The sequence below is a fragment of the Hypanus sabinus genome, chromosome 20, assembly GCF_030144855.1.
Source record: "Hypanus sabinus isolate sHypSab1 chromosome 20, sHypSab1.hap1, whole genome shotgun sequence".
In the NCBI taxonomy this organism is placed as follows: domain Eukaryota; kingdom Metazoa; phylum Chordata; class Chondrichthyes; order Myliobatiformes; family Dasyatidae; genus Hypanus; species Hypanus sabinus.
In genome coordinates, this window is record NC_082725.1 from 69,370,635 (window position 1) to 69,393,592 (window position 22,958).

General features: G+C 42.9%; 1 protein-coding gene across 1 annotated transcript in view; it reads left to right on the forward strand.

Annotated features, from left to right (window-relative positions):
* Nucleotides 1-22,958, forward strand: part of trak1a (trafficking protein, kinesin binding 1a) — a 282,105-nt gene that overhangs the window by 139,036 nt on the left and 120,111 nt on the right. The window lies entirely within an intron of this gene.

Genomic DNA, 22,958 nt, shown 5'->3' on the forward strand with positions numbered 1-22,958 from the left:
GAGTGCTGTGAGACTATACCAGCCTCCTAATAAATTATAGCGTTAAACAACATTTTGAAGTACAGTGTGGAGTAGACTTCTCCGGCCCTCTGAGCTGTACCGCCCAGTAGTCCCATGATTTACTTCTAGCCTGATTACGGAACAATGGGCAGGACTGTGGGCGGAAACCGGAGCATTGGGAGAAAACCCATGCAGTCCCAGGGAGAACGTACCAGCACCCGATAGCGTGGGAATTGAAACAGGCCGCCTGTATTGTGACACATCGTGCTAACAGTTTGCTACCACGCCACCCCTTTTCTTTTGCTTTTTATAGAAAGTAGTAAAAATGTTATTTTTACTATGTTATTTGAAAATACTGCTGTTTTCTACAAATTGGATGTACATATAGAAAATGTTAGCAATGTTACCAATTTCCTTTCACTGGTTATTGTTTAAAGAAGTGTTGTGATTTTTTGAATTGAAGATATTTGTTTCATTTGGACACGTATTATGTCCTTTAGGATTGGTAGTTCTTTAGATGAAGCAATTTAACCCGCCTGCAGTGTGTAAGGCTTGGCTGACGGGTCAGGAGTTTTATTTTTCGAAGGCATTCTCACCCGCCTGCAGTAGATGCATCGGACTCTAACTGCAAGCATACTCGCTCAACAGCTGGGGGCAGTGTTGCCTTGATCATAATTCACTGTCATTTTGTACCGTCCAGCTGTTCACTTTCCCCTTTCCATTCATTTAGTGTATTATGTAAACTAAGTTCTTGAAGAAGCAACTTGCTTTAGAGCAGAGGTGAGATACAACCATGCAGCTTCTGATAGCCATCATCAGGGACCCCCAAAACCCAGGACTTAGGAAGAAGGTATAGAAACCCCAGGACTCACACGACTAGGTTTAAGAGCAGTTATTAGCCTTCAGCTATCAGGCTTCACGCAACTTGCCCCCATCAACTTGGGTATTCATTTTCAAGGACTTCTCATCTCATGAATTGAACTGAATTGACTTTATTTCATACATGAGGAGTAGAAATCTTCATGTTATGTCTTTGTTTAAATATGCAATGTGCAATCATAGTAATATATAATAATTTATAATAAAAAGCACAGTCAACGTAACATAGAAATACACTCAGATCACCGTGAGTTCATCAGTCTGATGCCTGGTGGAAGAAGCTGTCCCGGAGCCTGTTGGTTCTGGCTTTTATGCTGCGGTCCGCTTCCCGCTTGGCAGCAGCTGGATATAATTTATAATAAAAAGCACAGTCAACGTAACATAGAAATACACTCAGATCACCGTGAGTTCATCAGTCTGATGCCTGGTGGAAGAAGCTGTTGGTCCTGGCTTTTATGCTGCGGTACCGTTTCCCGCTTGGTAGCAGCTGGAATAGATTGTGGTTGGGGTGACCCGGGTCCCCAATGATCCTTCGGAACCTTTTTACACACCTGTCCTTGTAAACGTCCTGAATCGTGGGAAGTTCACATCTACAGATGCACTGGGCTGTCCGCACCACTCTCTGCAGAGTCCTGTGATTGAGGGAAGTACAGTTCCCACACCAGACAGTGATGCAGCCAGTCAAGATGCTCTCAATTGTGCCCTGCAGAAAGTCTTTAGGATTTGGGGGCCCATACAAAACTTCAACCGTCTGAGGTGAAAGAGGCGCTGATGTGCCTTTTCACCACACAGCCGGTGTGTACAGACCACGTGAGATCCTTGGTGATGCTTATGATGAAGAACTTAAAACTGTTCACCCTCTCAACCCCAGATCCATTGATGCCAATTGGAGTTAGCCTGTCTCCATTCCTCCTGTAATCCACACCCAGCTCCTTTGTTTTTGTGACATTGAGGGAGAGGTTGTTTTCTTGACACCACTGTGTCAGAGAGATGACTTCTTCCCTGTAGGCCGCCTTGTTACTGTTTGAGATTAGTCCAAACTATGTAGTGTCGTTGGTAAATTTAATGAGCAGATTGGAGCTGTAGGTGGCGACACAGTCATGGGTAGACAGGGAGTAAAGGAGGTTCTTGATATTTATTGTTTACTTGTTTATCTATCATTACTTCTGTATTGGCACAGTTTGTTGTCCTATGCACACAGGTTAGTTGAATGCCCATGTTGGAGTGGCCTTTCATTGATTCTTTTATCCACTTACACTTTTTCTGACTGGTATCAGGAATTTTCAACCTCTCAATGCTACATCCCCACCTGTTTCAAAAGGGCAACAATTATACCAGTGCCCAGGAAGAGTAGCGTGAGCTGCCTTAATGACCATCATCCGGTAGCACTCACATCGACAGACTGAACTCCTGCCTCAGCAATGACCTGGACCCATTGCAATTTGCCTATCACCACAATAGGTCAATGGCAGACACAATCTCCATGGCTCTTCACATGCCTCAGACCACCTGGACAACACAAACACCTACGTCAGGATGCTGTTTATTGACTATGGCTCAGTATTTAATACCATCATTCCCACAATCCTGATTGAGAAGTTACAGAACCAGGGCCTCTATACCTCCCTCTACAAATGGATCCTCAATTTCCTAACCGGAAGACCACATTCTGTGTGAATTGGTGAAAATATCTTCTCTTCTCTGACAACCACACTGTCGCACCTCAGGGGTGTGTGCTTAGCCCACTGCTCTACTCTCTAGATACATATGACTGTGTGGCTAGGCATAGAAATACCATCTATAACTTTGCTGATGATACAACCACAGTTGGCAGAATCTCAGATGGAGCGAGATACACCAGCTAATTGAGTGGTGTCACAGCAACAACCTTAAGCTCAATGTCAGTTAGATTGTGGAATTCAGTGAGGGTAAGACGAGGGAACGTGAACCAAACTCAGAGGGATCAGAAGTAGAGGGAATGAGCAATTTCAACTTCCTGGGTGTCAGGATCTCTGAGGATCTAACTTGGTCCCAATATATCGATGCAGCTATAAAGAAGGCAAAACAGTGGATATATTTCATTAGAAATTTGAGGAAATTCAGTTTGTCACCTAAAACACTCAGAAACTTCTACAGATGTACTGTGGAGAGCATTCTGACAGGCTGCATCATGTCGTATCCAAAACATCTTCAAGAAGTGGTGCCTCAGAAAGGCAGCGTCTATTTTTAAGAACCCACGTCACTTAGGGCATGTCCTCTTTTCACTGTTACCATCAGGAAGGAGGTACAGAAGCCTGAAGGCACACACTCAGCGATTCAGGAACAGCTTCTTCCTCTCTGACACCTGATTCCTAAATGGACATTGAATCCAGGAACACTACCTCACTTTTTTATATTAGTTCTGTTTTTGCACTATTTTTAAGTTTACAGCTTTGTGTGTGTGTGTGTGTGTATATATATTATATATATATAATATATACACATACACACATACATACACAAACACTCTGTAATTGTTTTACTTATTTATTTTTCTATATTGTCATGTATTACATTATACTGCTGCTACTGTGTTAACAAATTTCATGACATATGCCGGTGATATTAAACCTGATTCTGAATCTTGGGGTTGTATATGGTAACATATATGTACTTTGGTAATAAATTTACTTTGAACTTTGAACTTCCATAGTATCGAACTTTACACCTTTCATCTAATCAATGTGTAATATGAAGGTTGTTGAATGAGCATTAGGGTCAGGGTTCTAGCTGTCGGATGTCCTGGTGGTTTTCTGCGGCACTGGGAACATGCTGTTGAAGACTATGTATGGACAGCCCCTGATGAAATACGTGCATGTCTCAATTCAAACCACTCTCTGAAAGTCTCTGCAATGTCATGTTGGTCTCTGTATGCTCCACACCCGCTTTGCTCCAAGATTTAGTTCCACGTATACTTTTGCTGTTTAAAATGTGTTTGGTGTTTTGCTGCGCTGAAGCTTGATGCCGAGATATTAAAGGAAGCTTGGAACCCCGGGTGAAGTTTTGTGAAGAGGTGGTTTTTGACACTGCCTGGTGTGGAACAAAAAGTTGCAAGGTAGAAACGTGAAAGTAAGACTGAGTTGCAGGTTTGCTGTGGCTTTTGTTCCTGTCCCTGTGGAGTGAAACTGGTTGGGTGGTCTGAGAGCTGGCGTAGAGTTGGGTCAAATGGCCTCCTTTCATGATGTTAAGGTAATATGTGGGGGGAAAGATCAAGTGAGACTGTGAGGAATCACACAAAAAAACAAACCCTGCTGAAAATCAGAGCTGTAAAGGGAAGCTGAGAGAGAGAAACGGTGGCTAATGCCTTGGAGAATGAAACAATGTTAACATTTCCTGCAGTTAAGCCCCCCTTTGATTCTGATGAAACAAATGTACAGCACGAAGCTGTACAGTTTGAACGTCCGAACTTGCTTACAGAGGAAGTAAAGTTATAGTTGGGACTGGGAAGGCCAGGCTGGTGGCTCCATGTTGTGGACTGTGCTGTGGAACGGAGGGTCACCAGTGGCAGGATTCCAACGGACTTACAGTAACGGTTGATCACTGGCTATCGTTGTCAATGTTCATAGAAGGAATTATATTGATTAATTGTAAAGGAGATTCTTCACACTGACAGTAATGCTTGCTTCCATCTGGTTTGTTTGACATTTGGGAGTTTTGCATTCTGCTTCGGATATCATCGTTCACAATGCACTTTGTGGGCTGAAGAGTCTGTTTCTGGATGTGCCAACATCACTTTCTGTGTAAGCACAAGGGATTCTGCAGATGCTGGAAATCTTCAGCAACACAAGTACAATGCTGGAGGAACAACAGAGCTATCAGCATTTATGTAGTACCCTGGGCTACTGTGCGAGGGAGGAGATTGTTGAGCCTCTGGTGAAGATCTTTGCATCATCAGTGGGGACGGGAGAGGTTCCAGAGGATTGGAGGGTTGTGAATGTTGTTCCTTTATTCAACAAAGGGTGTAGTGATAGCCTAGGAAATTATAGACCAATGAGTCTTACCTCAGTGGTTGGTAAGTTGATGGAGAAGATCCTGAGAGGTAGGATTTATGAACATTTGGAGAGGCATAATATGAGTAGGAATAGTCAGCACGGCTTTGTCAAGGGCAGGTCGTGCCTTACGAGCCTGATTGAGTTTTTTGAGGATGTGACTAAACACATTGATGAAGGTAGAGTAGTAGATGTAGTGTATATGGATTTTAGCAAGGCATTTGATAAGGCATCCCATGCAAGGCTTATTGAGAAAGTAAGGAGGCATGGGATCCAAGGGGACGTTGCTTTGTGGATCCAGAACTGGCTTGTCCACAGAAGGCAAAGAGTGGTTGTAGACGGGTCATATTCTGCATGGAGGTCGGTCACCAGTGGGGTGCCTCAGGGATCTGTTCTGGGACCCTTACTCTTCATGATTTTTATAAATGACCTGGATAAGGAGGTGGAGGGATGGGTTAGTAAGTTTGCTGATGACACAGAGGTTGTTGTGGATAGTGTGGAGGGCTGTCAGAGGTTACAGCAGGACATTGATAGGATGCAAAACTGGGCTGAGAAGTGGCAGATGGCGGTCAACCCAGATAAATGTGAGGTGATTCATTTGGTAGGTTAAATATGATGGGAGAGTATAGCATTAATGGTAAGACACTTAGCAGTGTGGAGGATCAGAGGGATCTTGAGGTCTGAGTCCATAGGATGTTCAAAGCAATTGCGCAGGTTGACTCTGTGGTTAAGAAGGCATACGGTGTATTGGTCACTTCACCTGTGAATTGGCTGGTGTGGTATACTGCGTACGTGCTCCCGGTGTGGCCTTTTATCTATTGGTGAGACCTGATGCAGACCGGGGGACCATTTCACTGAACACCTACTCTTTGTCTGCCAGAGAAAGCAGGATCTCCCAGTGGTCACGCATTTTAATTCCAAGTCCCATTCCCATTCTGATATGTCTATCCATGGTCTCCTTTACTGTCAAGATGAATCCACACTCAGGTTGGAGGAACAACACCTTATATACCGGCTGGGTAGCCTCCAACCTGATGGCATGGACATTGACTTCTGTTAATGCCCCTCCTCTGCTTTTTACCCCATCCCTGATATATTTAGTGATTTTTCCCCTCTTTTTTTTCTCTCTCTTTCTGCCCATCACTCTGCCTATTCTCCATCTCGCTCTGGTGCTCCCCCCGCCTTTCTTTCTCCCTGGGCCTCCCATCCCATGATCCTTTCCCTTCTCCAGCTGTGTATCTCTTTTGTCAATCAACTTTCCAGCTCTTAGCTTCATCCCACCCCCTCCGGTCTTCTCCTATCATTTTGCGTTTTCCCCTCTCCCTCCTGCTTTCAAATCTCTTACTATCTTTCCTTTCAGTTAGTCCTGACGAAGGGTCTCGGCCCGAAACGTCGACCGTGCTTCTCCTTATAGATGCTGCCTGGCCTGCTGTGTTCCACCAGCATTTTGTGTGTGTTACATCTCCAGGGAGCGGTGTCTCAGAAAGGCAGCGTCCATTATTAAAGACCTCCAGCACCCAGGGCATGCCCTTTTCTCACTGTTACCATCAGGTAGGAGATACAGAAGCCTGAAGGCACACACTCAGTGATTCAGGAACAGCTTCTTCCCCTCTGCATCCGATTCCTAAATGGACTTTGAAGCTTTGGACACTACCTCACTTTTTTAATATACAGTATTTCTGTTTTTGCACATTTTAAAATAATCTATTTAATATATGTAATTTGTTTACTTATTATTATGTTTTATTTATTATTGTTATTTTTTTCTGTCTCTGCTAGATTATGTATTGCATTGAACGGCTGCCGCTAAGTTAACAAATTTAGTCACATGCTGGTGATAATAAACCTGATTTGGATTCTGATGTAATGTACTAATCCTTCAGTGTTTCCAATGATTAGTCTTCTGAGGATTGAAAACGGATACCCATGGCTGATGATCGATAACAAGTGTAAACTCTCTCCCATTCAAGTACTAGTTGAAACATTTTGCACCCGAAACCAGTCTCAATGCCTCCCTGTCAATCTGTGCGCAGATTTTCTCTGCAGCGGTAAGGGAATGTGATACAAAGGCTATGGGGTGTTCACTTCCATCACTCATAACCTGTGACATGACTGCACCTATACCATGAGGTCAGGCCTTACAGGTAAGCTTCACTGGACAATTCTGGATCCAGTGTTGCGTAATGAACCGGATTTGATCAGGGAACTCGAGGTAAAGGAGCCATTAGGAAGTCGTGACCATAATATGATGTTTTAATCTACAATTTGAGTGAGAGAAGGGAAAATCGGAAGTGTCAGTATTACAGTTGAACAAAGGAGCCATGAGGGAGGAGCTGGCCAAAGTTGACTGGAAGGATACCCTTGCAGGGATGACAGTGGAACAACAATGGCAGGTATTTCTGGGAATAATACAGAAGGTGCAGGATCAGTTCATTCCAAAGAGGAAGAAAGATTCTAAGGGGAGTGGGGGGCGACCGTGGCTGACAAGGGAGTCAAGGACAGTATGAAAATAAAAAAGAAGTAGTATAACATAGCAAAGATAGCGGGAAGCCAGAAGATTGGGAAACTTTTAAAGAGCAACAGAAGATAACTAAAAAGGCAATAAGGTAAGCTAGCCAAGAATATAAAGGAGGATAGTAAAAGCTTCTTTAGTTATGTGAAGAGGAAAAAATTAGTTAAGGCCAAAGTTGGTCCCTTGAAGGCAGAAACGGGTGAATTTATTATGGGGAACAAGGAAATGGTAGATGAGTTGAACAGGTACTTTGGATCTGTCTTCACTAGGGAAGACACAGACAATCTCCCAGGTGTAATAGTGGCCAGAGGATCTAGGGTAACGGAGAAACTGAAGGAAATTCACATTAGGCAGAAAATGGTGTTGGGTAGACTAATGATCTGCATCCCAGGCTACTTAAGGAGGTGGCTCTAGAAATCATGGACGCATTGGTAATCATTTTCCAATGTTCTATAGATTCAGGATCAGTTCCTGTGGTTTGGAAGGTAGCTAATGTTATCCCACTTTTTACAAAAAGAGGGAGAGAGAAAACGGAATTATTGACCAGTTAGCCTGACAACAGTGGTGCGGAAGATGCTAGAGTTAATTATAAAAGATGAAATAGTGGCACATTTGGATAGCAGTAACAGGATCGGTCCGAGTCAGCATGGATTTACAAAGGGGAAATCATGCTTGACTAATCTTCTGGAATTTTTTGAGGATGTAACTGTGAAAATGGATAAGGGAGAGCCAGTGGATGTAGTGTACCTGGACTTTCAGAAAGCCTTTGATAAGGTCCCACATAGGAGATTAGTGGGCAAAATTAGAGCACATGGTATTGGGGTAGGGTACTAACATGGATAGAAAATTGGTTGGCTGACAGGAAACAGAGTAGGGATTAACTGGTCCCTTTCAGAATGGCAGACAGTGACTAGTGGGGTACTGCAAGGCTTGGTGCTGGGACTGCAGCTATTTACAATATACATTAATGATTTAGACAAAGGGACTAAAAGTAACATTAGCAAATTTGCAGATGACACTAAGCTGGGTGGCAGTGTGAAATGTGAGGAGGGTGTTATGAGAATGCAGGGCGACTTGAACAGGTTGAGTGAGTGGGCAGATGCATGGCAGATGCAGTTTAATGTGGATAAATGTGAGGTTATCCACTTTGGTGGCAAGAACAGGAAGGTAGATTACTATCTGAATGATGTCAAGTTAGGAAAAGGGGAAGTACAACGAGATCTAGGTGTTCTTGTACATCAGTCAATGAAAGCAAGCATGCAGGTACAGCAGGCAGTGAAGAAAGCTAATGTCACATTGGCCTTCATAACAAGGGGAGTTGAGTATAGGAGCAAAGAGGTCCTTCTGCAGTTGTACAGGGCCCTGGTGAGACCACACCTGGAGCATTGTGTAAGTTTTGGTCTCCAAATTTGAGGAAGGACATTCTTGCTATTGAGGGAGTGCAGCGTAGGTTCATGAGGTTAATTCCTGGGATGGCGGGACTGTCATATGTTGAAAGATTGGAGCGACTGGGCTTGTATACACTGGAATTTAGAAGGATGAGAGGGGATCTGATTGAAACATATCAGATTATTAAGGAATTAAACACGCCAGAGGCAGGAAACATGTTCCCGATGTTGGGGGAGTCCAGAACCAGAGGCCACAGTTTAAGAATAAGGGGTAGGCCATTTGGAATGGAGTTGTGGATCTATGGAATGCTCTCCCTCAGAAGGCAGTGGAGGCCAATTCTTTAAATGCTTTCAAGAAAGAGTTAGTTAGAGCTCTTAAATATAGTGGAGTCAAGGGATACGGGGAGAAGGCAGGAACGGGGTACTGATTGTGGATGATCAGCCATGATCACAGTGAATGGTGGTGCTGGCTTGAAGGGCTGAATGGCCTACTCCTGCACCTATTGTCTATTGTGTGTGAAATAGAAGAGCTGTGGTTGAGAGCAGCGTTGATGGTGGAGGAAGAGTAGCCCCTTTCTTTGATAAAGGAGGACATCTCCTTAGTTGTAGAATGAAAAGCCTCATCCTGAGAGCAGAGATGACAGAGACAAAGGAATTGCGAGAAGGGAATGGCATTTTTACAAGTAGCAGGTGGGAAGAGTTATCTTTTCTCCAGTATAAGTTCTTAGTTAGATATCTACAGACTTCAGTTTAGTATCTTTGGAATACCATTCAAGCTAATTTTGTGGAATGATTGAAGCAGAGGAGCCACTCTCCAGTCCATTTTAATTAGTTTGCCATTTGTATGCCATATTGCTTGTCTATTGTTAGTTTTCACTTTGTAAATCTCAAAGCTACGCAGTCCTGTGTCACTCTCATCAATATCAGATTTTTCATCAACTGCATGCAGATTAGTGCTCTTTTTAAACTACAACTTGACTTTTGAAAATCTTTTTTTCTTCTCTATGCAGTCCATTTATTTTTGTCTGTCGGACATGCTCTTTGTATATGTGCTACTTCGTTGCATTTTCTGCCAGTTTCACCTTTAAATTTGTATTAGTCTGGTGTATGTGAGTCCCTGCCTCGATGGTAACGAAGTTTGTTCAGCCAGGCAGGTTTTTGTTATTACATTGTAATTTTGTTCATGCTCATTTTCGTTCTTGACTGCAACTCAATTGCGTCTCTGTTGGTTGTTTCCATTGATACAGAAATTTCAACTGCTCTTTTAAATGTAAGTTAGGAACCATTTTTGAATGCTTTCTTATAAGATTCCACAAACAAAGTGATCTCTCAGTGCAGCATTAAACCCATTACTGAACAGACAATGCTTAGACAATCTCTTCAATTCAGCCACATACCCTGAAATGGGCTCCCCTTCCTTGTGATTCTGCTTATGAAACCTAAAGCACTCTGCAATCAACAATGGTTTTGGTTCTAAATGTTTCTGCATTACTTTCACAATTTCAGCAAAGCTCATTTCTGTTCGCTTGGTTGGAACAGTTAAACTTCGAAGCAAACTGCCTTTAAATCCAATGCACTCAACCAAATTAGCCCTTGTTTCTGATTGGCTATTTCATTTCCTTCAGCATGCTGCTCAATTAGCTAAGTATTTATGAGCCATTTTATTTGTTGAACAATTGAATGCGTCAATCTTTCCGATACAGCTGGCTATTCCTACTGTTTTTTAATGATTATTACCACTCTGTACTCACTGTTTATGAATGATGAATTCTCCTGTGTTGGCTTTTTCTGAAAATTTGATTGTATCTTCCCTTCTGAAGAACACATGCTTCACTCCTTTTTCAAAAAACTGGAATGTCTCACTATGATTCAATGGGTAGGTAGTCAGCTCGTTTGTTTTATAAATACAGTACCTCTTAACCACCTTTATGTTTTGTAACTTTGAACATTAAACTAATTCAAAGGAAAAGAAGAGAGCCAAGAGATGTGAGTCTTCGTTTGTTCTTCACTTTAAGTGAGGTGCGTAGATATTACATGGTAGCACCATGATGTCATGCAATTCATGTATTTTTACATAACCTATTGGAATTACTTAAATGAACAAGAATGCTTACTCAAACAATATATTTACAATATTACTGAAATATTCAAAACACAACAAAAGCCATTTGCAAAGATGAAATGAGATCTTGCGTGCCCAATGTTAGTTGCTGCCCACTACCTTTTTAGGTTACCAGGGCAACCAAAAATAGACATAATTGGCTGCTCCCATTTCCTCCAGTCAATCAGAATGAAGAATTCTCATCGTCTTCAAAGCAGGGACAAAAAAAACTCTTCTAACTTTGTTTTTTTTTAAAAAGACATCCTTTACCTGCAATTAATTTGAAAGTTGAGACATGCAATTTCTGTATACATATTAAAAGAAATATGGACATTTTGAAATAATCATGGAAGATTGGAATCTAAAGGTCAGAGATTTTTCAATAATTATGATTAAATATGACTTTGTAAATGTTGCGACATTTCATTCGAAGGCTTAAAATTTCCCTGGCTTTTGCTGAGAGAACAGATTGTACAAAGAATGCACTTTTCATTAAATTATACCAGCAAGGTTGCATGTTATCACTGTAAGCAAAGTCAATTTCTGCTTCTAATTTTGCACCTGAGAGCACTGAAAGTTGATGTTGATTCCCTGAGTGACAACGGTGAAAGTTGGCAATTTCCCATTATTACAGCAGGCAAGTCCAGACCAGTGCCACTGATATCCTTGAGTGGCAAAGTTGTGCAGCACAGAAATAGTCCCTGACTCCATCTGTGTGGGGGAAAAACTTACTCCTCAGATCCTCTGAAAACTTCCTCCTCTCACCTTAAACCAACAAACTCTTTGATACAAAAATATCCTGACCTCAACCCTACCTGTGTCTTTCAGAAACTTCAGAATCAGGTTTAATATCACTGGCATATACCTTGAAATTTGTTAAGTTTGTGGCAGCAGTACAATACATAATAATAGAGGAAAAATGTAAATTAACAGTATGACTATATATTAAAGAGTTGAATTAAATAGTGATGCAAAAAAATTTAAAAATGAGTGAGGTAATGTTTATGGGTTCAATGTCCATTCAGAAATCAGACGGCAGAGATGGCTCGTTGAGTGTGTGTCTTCAGGTTTCTGGATCTCCTTTCTGATGGTCGCAATGAGGAGAGGGCAGCTCCTGGCTGATGAGGTCCTCAATGATTGACGCCGCCTTTTTGAGTCACCGCTCCTTGAATATGTCCTGGATACTTCTATGAGATCACCCCCTGTTTCATTGATCACTGCACTGTCAAGTGTCTCTTTGATTGTCGAGCACCATGACCCAAGGTGGTGAAAATCTGTTTTTCTACTTGAATTCGACTTCTTCAGGCTGAACTTCATTTAACTCCCAAGTGTAACTGATTGACATTTTGTACTGAAGTGCACACAAGGAGTTTGGGCAATGCTTCAATATAACCATATAATAACCATATAACAATCACAGTACAGAAACAGGCCATCTCGGCCCTTCTAGTCCGTGCCGAACTCTTAATCTCACCTAGTCCCACCTACCCGCACTCAGCCCATAACCCTCCACTCCTTTCCTGTCCATATACCTATCCAATTTTACCTTAAATGACACAACTGAACTGGCCTCTACTACTTCTACAGGAAGCTCATTCCACACAGCTATCACTCTCTGAGTAAAGAAATACTCCCTTGTGTTTCCCTTAAACTTCTGCCCCCTAACTCTCAAATCATATCCTCTCGTTTGAATCTCCCCTACTCTCAATGGAAACAGCCTATTCACGTCAACTCTATCTATCCCTCTCAAAATTTTAAATACCTCGATCAAATTCCCCCTCAATCTTCTACGCTCCAATGAATAGAGACCTAACTTGTTCAACTTTTCTCTGTAACTTAAGTGCTGAAACCCAGGTAACATCCTAGTAAATCGTCTCTGCACTCTCTCTAATTTATTGATATCTTTTCTATAATTCGGTGACCAGAACTGCACACAATATTCTAAATTTGGCCTTACCAATGCCTTGTACAATTTTAACATTACATTCCAACTTCTGTACTCAATGCTTTGATTTATAAAGGCCAGTGTTCCAAAAGCCTTCTTCACCACCCTATCTACATGAGACTCCACCTTCAGGGAAGTATGCACTGTTATTCCTAGATCTCTCTGTTGCTCTGCATTCCTCAATGCCCTACCATTTACCCTGTATTTTCTATTTGGATTATTCCTGCCAAAATGTAGAACCTCACACTTCTCAGCATTAAACTCCATCTGCCAACGTTCAGCCCATTCTTCTAACCTATATAAATCTCCCTGCAAGCTTTGAAAACCCATCTCATTATCCACAACACCTCCTACCTTAGTATCATCGGCATACTTACTAATCCAATTTACCACCCCATCATCCAGATCATTTATGTATATTACAAACAACATTGGGCCCAAAACAGATCCCTGAGGCACCCCGCTTGTCACCGGCCTCCATCCCGATAAACAATTATCCACCACTACTCTCTGGCATCTCCCATCTAGCCACTGTTGAATCCATTTTATTATTCCAGCATTAATACCTAACGACAGAACCTTCTTAACTAACCTTCCATGTGGAACTTTGTCAAAGGCTTTGCTGAAGTCCATACAGACTACATCCACTGCCTTACCCTCGTCAACATTCCTTGTAACTTCAATGCAATATTAGCATTTAAGTCAAGGAGAATGGAATATAAAAAAAGAAGATAATGCTGAAGCTTTATAAGACAGAAGTCACGTTGCACTTAGTGAGTATTGTCAACAGTTTTGGGCCCCTTATCTCAGAAAGGATGTGTTGTCATTGGAGAGAATCCAGAGGAGGTTACTTGTTACCATATTTCTTGAATTTTTAATTATTGCTTTGTCATTTTCTGTTTTGAACCTACCACTATTCTTGTTTCACCCCGTAATTATTACCTTTAGAATCTGTAGCTTTCAAACATATTCCTGCGCCAGCAGAGTCTCTACAGGAGTTTTTGTCATAATTGGATATCACATTTTCCTTCCCAAACCATAAGTTAAAGTATTGCAGATACATTAACAAGTCTTTTGAAATGTGACTCCATTATAATAATGATTAAACCAGTACACCTAAAATGTTTCTAGTTAAGCTTGTATACCTAAAACATTACCCTTAAACTCCATCATACATTGTGAATCAATAAATACCTACAAAATTGACTCAGACCTGTGCAATCTCACCCTAAATGAGGGTGTGGTAACTCAGTCATGCCCACTTCCAGATGCCACTCCTATTGTGATGGTAAGGACTTCAAATTCCCCAAAGTCTTGGGGAAACTGTTTCCCAAGGTCAACAGATTGCTCAAACTCCTTCTGCCCCACAAGTGAAATATGCTCAGGGGAGACCTCTGATCATATATACTGCAGTGCACTTTGTTCTCATGCCAACAAGTTCAAGAACAGTTCCCATCAGGCTCTTGAACAAAAGGGGATAACCACACTCATTCTACTTCTGGTGTCACTTCAAGGACTCTTTATCTTGTTATTTCATGCTATACTCTGCCATCATATTTGACCTACCAAAATGAACCACTTCACACTTATCTGGGTTGAACTCCATCTGCCACTTCTCAGCCCAGTTTTGCATCCTATCAATGTCCTGCTGTAACCTCTGACAGCCCTCCACACTATCCACAACACCTCCAACCTTTGTGCCATCAGCAAATTTACTAACCCATCCCTCCACGTCCTCATCCAGGTCATTTATAAAAAATCATGAAGAGTAAGGGTCCCAGAACAGATCCCCGAGGCACACCACTGGTGACTGACCTCCATACAGAATATGACCTGTCTACAACCACCCTTTGCGTTCTGTGGGCAAGCCAGTTCTGGATCCACAAAGCAAGGTCCCCTTGGATCCCATGCCTCCTTACTTTCTCAATAAGCCTTACATGGGGTACCCTGTCAAATGCCTTGCTGAAATCCATATACACTACATCTACTGCTCTTCCTGCATCAATGTGTTTAGTCACATCCTCAAAAAATTCAATCGGGTGTGTAAGGCACGACCTGCCCTTGACAAAGCCATGCTGACTATTCCTAATCATATTATGCCTCTCCAAATGTTCATAAATCCTGCCTCTCAGGATCTTCTCCATCAATTTACCAATCACTGAAATAAGAGTCATTGGTCTATAATTTCTTGGGCTAGCTCTACTCCCTTTCTTGAACAAGGGAACAACATCTGCAACTCTCCAATCCTCTGGAACCTCTCTTGACCTCATTGATTATGCAAAGATCATTGCCAGAGGCTCAGCAATCTTCTCCCTCGCTTCCCACAGTAGCCTGGGGTACATCTCGTCTGGTCCCGATGACTTATCCAACTTGATGCTGTTACGTCCGTAGCCCCCTCCTTTGTGAGAATTGCCAGATCACTGTTGGGTTGAGTCAAACGGGGGGCCCAAGACATGAGGGGGAGACGTGCAGGATGTCACGTTTCTCCCCCCCCCCCCATAGCGATGTAAAGCTACGGGACATGGCCATTGTCTCTTGGAGACAGATTTGTGGATCGTGAATGGCCTCGGGCAAAGTGGGCTGGTTGAGGGAGAGATTGCATCACCCCCAACCTGATTGACATCTATGACCCTGCGAGTCTGAATAAAAGAGGGGCTGTAGGAACAGCCCCTCAGACGCACCAGAAGAAACGCTAGCGATCCCGTAATAGCGGGAAGCCATTAGGGCCCCTAATGCTGAAGTATGCTATGATTAAAATTCTTATCTATTGATCATATTGACAGTAGTAAAACAAAACCAAAGGGATGTTAATTTACAACTTGTTTTGACCTGTGAATCATTCAACCTTTATCTCACAATGACTAAGGAGCTATTTGTTTTGAATACATGAAATAATCTGATTCCCCAGCTCTCATCTCCAGCAGGTAGTCTGGGTATAATTGTTAAACCTCATCCAAAGATGATCCCTGCTCTTGTGCTGGACTCCCTCAGTCCTGCCCCCGAGTTGGCCAGACTCTGAGGTGAGGGTGTGTTCACTGAGTCTCAGTTGACATTATTTGGTGGGAAATGTGATGGACCTCTTATTCATTCAATGCACTGTGCTCTCTCTGCAACACATATCATCAAGGACACTTTACAGAGAATTTCTTTTAAAAGTAACAAAGTTAAATAGAAAAATTGTATCAAAATCTTATCGGGGCACCAGAAGCAAGGCGACCCTTGTGGGCTGCCCCCAGCACATCCTTGGACTGTGTTGCACACATGATCATTAAAGCTAATTTGTATCTTTAATATTGGATGTTTAATATCATATATCAATGATTTGGATGATGGAATTGATAGCTTTGTTGTAAAGTTTGCAGACGATACGAAAATAAGCAGTGGGGCAAGAAGTTTTGAGTAAGTAGAGAGGCTACAGAAGGACTTAGATTAGGAGAATGAGCAAGGAAGTGACAGATGGAATCTCAAGAAGTCATCTACTTTTGTAGAAGAGATGAAAAGGTTGATTATTTTCCAAATGAAGAGAAAATACAAAAACTGAGGTGCAACGGAACTTGGGAGTCCTTGTGCAGATTTCCCTAATGGTTTATTTGCAGGTCGAGTCTGTGGTGAGGAAGGCAAGTGCAATGTTAGCAGTCATTTCAAGAGGACTGGAATATAAAGCAAGGATGAAATGTTAGACTTTATAAAGCACTGGTGAGGCCTCACTTGGAGTACTGTGAGCAGGTTTGAGGCCCTTATCCTAAGAAAGGATGTGCTGGAACTGGAGAAACTTCAAAAGAAGTTCATGAACATGATTCCAGGATGGAAAGACTTGCCATATGAAGCGTGCTTGATGGCTCTGGTCCTGTATTCACAAGAATTCAGAATAATGATGGGGGCCTCATTGAAATCTATGGAATAGTGAAGTTGCCTAGATAGAGTGGAAATGGAGAGGATGTTTCCTTCGGTGGGAGAGTCTGAAAGTGTAGGACACAGATTCAGAGTAGCGGAGCATCCTTTTAAAATGGAGTCAAGGAGTTTCTTTAGCCAGACAGTGGTGAATCTGTGGAATTTTTGGCAGTTGTGGAGGCCAAGTCTTTATGTATAGGTAAGGGAGAGGTTGATAGATTCTTGATTGGTCAGGGCATGAAGGGATACGGGGAGAAGATACAAGATTGAGGCTAAGAGGAAACTTGGATTAGAAATGATGAAATGGCAAGCAGACTTGATGGGCCAAATCTCCTAATTCTACTCATGTTAATTCTGCCCATGTTTCAGATTGAGACAATATAAGTACAGCTGATTGAACTGCGAACAAGCCAGGAATTAAAAAAAATTGTCCGTGAGCTGGGCAGGTGAAGATATTTCACTGCTTTACATTGTTCTGCAGGAGATTCAGTGGTGCAGTCTGTCCCTCGTGCTCTTCATGCAGGAAGTTTGTTTTAAGTATGGACTTGGTATCAGATGCTACTGCAGAGCCATTATTTAGCAGGAGATTTAGTTTGATCTTTTTCTGTAAATGATCTTTTACCTTTTCAAGTAAACAAATAGAAGTTTTATTTTATCTCCAATCTGCAACACAAAGTTTTTTGGCTGCTGGAGGGTTTGACGTGGGTCAGAAGATAAAGGAGCAGAATTAATCCATTTGGCCCATCAAGTCTGCTTCACCATTTGATCATGGCTGATCCATTTCCCTCTCAGCACCATTCTCCCCATAACTCTTCTCACCCTGATTTATCAAGAATCTCTGTCTGAAATAGATTCAACGACTCAGCCTCCACAGCTGCCTGTGTCAGTGAATTCCACAGATTCACCAACCTTTGGCTAAAGAAACTACCTCATCTCTGTTCTAATCGATGTCCCAATATTCTGAGGCTGTGTCCTCTGCTCCGAGAATCCCCACCATAGGAAACATCTTCTCCACGTCAACTCTATTGAGGCCCTTCAACATTCAATAGGTTTCAATCAGACTCCCCCCCCCACTTTATTTTTCAAAATTCCAGTGAGTGCAGGCCCAGAGAAATACAAAAACTCTTTATATTGATAAACTTTTCATTCCCGGAATCATATTCATGAACCTCCTTTCGGTCCTCTCCAATGTCAGCATCCTTTCTTAGTTAAAGGGCCCAAAACTACTCTCAATACTCCAAGTGAGGCCACATTGGTACCTTATAAAGCCTCAATTTAACATCCTTGCTTATATATCCCAGTCCTCTTGCATTGTTTGTCTCACCACTGACTCGACCTGCAAGTTAACCTTTAGGGAGTCCTACACGAGGACTCCTAAGTCCCCTCGGATTTAAAAGATTTTGTCCCTGTTCAGAAAATAGTCTATGCTTTTGTTCTTTCTACCAAAGTGCATGGCCATACACTTCCTGACACTGAATCCATCTGCCTCTTCCTTGTCCATTCTCCTAATCCGTCCAAGACCTTCTACCTCCCAGCTTCCTCAACACTACCTGCCCCTCCACCTTTCTTTGTACCATATACAAACCTAGCCACAAAGCCATCAATTCCAACATCCGAATCATTGATATACAGTGTATGAAGAAGTGGTCCCAACACAGACTTCTGTGGATCATGACTAGTCACTGGCAGCCAATCAGAAAAGGCTTGCTTTATTCCCACTCTGTGCCTCCTGTTAATCAGCCAATACTCTGTCCATACTATTTTCTCTTAAGTAATGCCAAGGTCTCTTATCTAGCTAAGCAGCCACATGTACAACACCTTGTCAAAGGCATTCTTAAAATCCAGATATACAGAATCCACTGATGCACCTTTGTCTATCCTGCTTATTATTCTTCAAAGAATTCCAACAGATTTGTCAGGCAAGATTTTCCCTGAAGGAAACCATGCTGACTTCAATTTATTTTATCATGTCCCCCAAAGCCATATCCTTAACAATTGACTCCAATATCTTTCCGGCCACTGAGGTTAGGCTAACTGGCCTATAATTTCATTTCTTTTGCCTTTCTCCCTCCTTGGAGTGATGTTTGTAATTTTCCAGACCTCCAGAACCATGCCAGAACCTATTGATTCTTAAAAGATCATTTATAATGCCTCCACAATTTCATCAGCTACCCCTTGCTGAACCCTGGGGTATAGTTAACTCATCTAACGTCAGAGCTTTCTGTTTTCCAAGTAACAGCCATTGTGCTCACTTCTGCGCCCGACACTCTCAAAAGTCTGGCACACTGCTAGTGTCTTCCAGAGTGAAAATTGGTGCAAAGTACTTTTTCAGTTACTTTGCCATTTTCCTGTCCAGCTTCCCTTGTGTTCAGGTCATACCTTCCTGAAAAGAGATCCCAATAATCTAGAAATCTGAAACCCTTCCCTCGCTAGGAATTCATTTGACAAATCGGCCTATTCTTACCCTCACTAATGCGTGCCACAGGCAGCAATCCAGAGATTACCACCCTGGGGGTCTCGTTTTCAACTTTCTACCTGACTCCCTGAACTCTCTCCTCAGGACCACCTCATTTTTTCGATCTATGCCATTGATGCTGATATGTACCAAGTCGTCTGGCTGCTCACCCTCCCCCTTTAGAATGCTGTGAGCCCAATCCAGGGCATCCCTGACAGGCAATATATCATCTGGGTGTCTGTATCACATCCACAGAACGTATTGTCTACTCCTCTAACTTAAGGCCATAAGACTAGGATATAGGAGCAGAGGCAGGCCATTTGGCCCATTAAGTCTGCTGTGCCATTTCATCATGGCTGATCCATTTCCCTTTCAACCCCAATATCCTGCCTTCTCCCTGTAACCCCTCATGCCCTGACTAATCAAGAACCTATCAAATTCTGCTGTAAGTATTCTCAGTGACTTGGCCTCCACAACGACCTGTGGCAGTGTATTCCATGGAGTAACCACTCTCTAGCTAAAGAAATTCCTCCTCTTCTCTGTTCAAAATGGACCTCCCTCTATTCTGAGGCTGTCCCCTCTGGTCCTAGACTCCCCACATAGGAAACATCACCTCCACTCTATCAAACCCTTTCAATATTAGATTGGTTTCAATGCTCCGCCCCTCATTCCAGGGAGTACAGGTGCAGATCCATCAGTTGTTCCTCATATGTTAACCCGTTCATTCCCAGAATCATTTTCATGAACCTCCTCTGAACACTCTCCAATCTCAGCACATCCTTTCTGCGATGAGGGACGTAAACCTGCTCACAATACTTCAAGCCAGTCTTTACAAGAGCCTTATAAAGTCTCAACATTATATTCTTGCCTTTATATTCTGTGTGTTCACTATTCGAAGTGAATGCTAACATTACATTGGGCTTCCTCACAACCAACTGCAAATTAACCTTTAGCAAATGCTGCACAAAGCCTCCCAGGTCCCTTTGCGTCTCAGATTTCTGAATTTTCTCTTGATTTAGAAAATGGTTTACACTTCTACTACTTCTACCAAAGGGAATGACCATACAATTCCCAATACTTCATCTGCCACTTCTTGGCCCATCCTCCTCATCTGTCCAAGTCCTTCTATAGCATCCTAGTTTATTCAACACTACCTGTCCCTACACCTATCTTTGTATCATCCACAAAATTGGCTACAAGGCCATCTATTCTGTCATCTAAATATTTGATGTATAATGTAAAAAACAAGTGGTCCCAACACAGACCCTTGTGACTGTCAGCCAACTGGGATAGGCTCTCTTTATTTCCACTCTTTGCCTCCTACCAATCATTCAATGCTTTATTGGTCTTGTATCATGGGCTCATGTGTAGCACATTGTCAAAGGTCTTATGGAAGTCCAAGTCAGAGATTGCCTCCCTCAAGTAGATTGTCCCCCTCAACAGGTCCAAAATGGTATACTTAGTATTGAGGGGAATGACCTCTGGGGTTTCCTGCACTGGCTGCCCAATTCCCTTCCTTCTGTTGGCAGACATCCACTTACATTAGGGGCAACTATATTCCTGTAGCTCCTACCTAGCATTTCTCCCATATCAACCAAACGTTGTCGAGCAGCAGCTCCAGTTCTTCAACACGTTCTCTGGGGAGGTGTCCTGGTGCTCTTGGTGCAGGTGTGGTTACCTGAGAGGCCGTTGGGCTCCCAGAATTCTCACATCTTCCACAAAATTCCTCCTCCTCAGGTGTCGTTCACCACCCCCCTCCCTGGGGTCGTTCACAACCCCCTCCCTGTTCACCCCCCCCCACCAGGGTCATTCTTCCAACACCCCCAGGATAGTTCGCCCTCCCCCGCCCCCAGAATTGTTCGCCCCTCCCCCCCCCCCTGCACCCGGGGTCGGTTGTTCACCCCCCCCCACCCCCACTGGAGTCAGTCATCCCCCTCCCATCCACTGATGTCGCTCTCCTCCCCCTCACCCCCCAGAGTCAGTCGTTCTCCCTGTCACCCCTACTCCTGGAGACGTTCACCTGCACCCCCCCCCCCACCCCTTGGGGTCAGTCGCTCTTCCCCCAACTTTTACTGCTGTTACCGTGCCCTAACATTCAAGGAATGGAGAATAAAGAAGAATAAGCTGACCAGGTACTTGCTTGCCCAAAACCAAAGGTCTCCCTGCTCTAAGGGTGCTCTGCTCCAACAGTTGCTCCTGCCTTATTTTTATTTGACTTTGCTAATGAATCCCAAACTCCAGCTGGCCCCGTTCAAGCTCCGAAGCACTGACTTGTAAAGCGCTCTCCTCTACTCCTTTATTTTTCACCCGAGCTCCGACTGGCTGCTGTTGAAGCTGGAGCACCCAGCGTAAAGCCGCAGACTGTCATGGAGAGCGTTCAAACTCCACACAGATGACGCTGGAGGTCACAGCCTTTTCTCAGCCACTAGGCCACTCCATCGTTCTCATTTATGTCATCTGAAGTGAGCTACTTCTGCACGTGAGATTTAAAAAGTATTTACCTTTGGTAATCTACTTGCATATTTCCTTGACAAATGTGTACCCGTGATATGTGGTTTGTTTCTCTTCAATGTTTTTGCTGGGAAAATGTTCCAGAGTTTGTTTACTTGTCATTGGAGTGCTGAGTATTTACTGTGAATGCCCATCAGAGCATGGATCTCGGCATATGGTGGCATATATGTCAATAAATTTACTTTGAACTGTGTACGCAGTGGATGGATGGAAAAATGCAAAATTCAGACTCTGTATGTGTCCACGTGTGGTAATGTGGCATCCATGGGAACAGGAAGAAGGCAGAGTCTGGCCTTCCATTCTCTTGGGCCTTTGTGCTCTTGTGGAAATGTTTTCCTCTACGTTGGTACATTGCATACTATTGCACAATGTTTGTCTTGGTATGCCGGGGGAATGGAATCAATGGTAAAATAAATCATTGCTGCAGTCTCCGTCCAGAGAGGTCTAGCTAACAGCACTGCTGTGAATAGAATCTGATGAGAACGCATCAGGAAATGGCCCAGGCCTGGACGTAGACAGTCTGTCTGTAAAAACTGGGGCAAGTGATGTGGCCACTTGGACCAGGGATTTAGGGCTCAGGGCAGCCTCCTGGCGGCATGCTGAATGTCTGGAAATAGATTTTGCAGCCAAGCCTGGGAAGTTGCAGTGATAAGGAAGTTAGTGAATAGAATATTGGTTTTGTCATGCAAAATTCTGAGTTTATTGCATTTGCTTATTACAAATTCTGCATTTGTTCGTGTGAGCTTTTATACTTCAGGCTGTTGAGAAATGCTCTGGCTGCTTGAAATGGAGTTTGTGACCTTACAAAGTCTAGCCTGCACTTTCACTGGCTAGAGTAATGGCTGATTGGCTCTTCAGTTACCACAGTTTTGTATGTCACAGAGCCAATGTTTCCCTTCATCAAAGACAACTTGTTGAATAGACTAACGCATTAGGCTTATGTTTTGATCAAGAGCTTGATGGTTGATGAAAACACTTATTAAATTTCACAAGTGGATGTTCCTAATCAAACTGAGTCCACATCTCACCAACCATTTACATAGCCAGTACTTCTCAAGACAGGGGTGCTGAAGTGATTATCTGATCATTTATGGCCCATTGCTTTCACTGGACAAAGATTCAGATTGTTTTCTCAGCTGATTTTCCCAGTTTGGTGAATGTGAAAACTTTGGAGCCCCGGTTTACTGGCCTGAAATATTAGGAACACTAGCCAGTGCCTGTGGCTGGGTTACAGGAACAGGGCTTTTG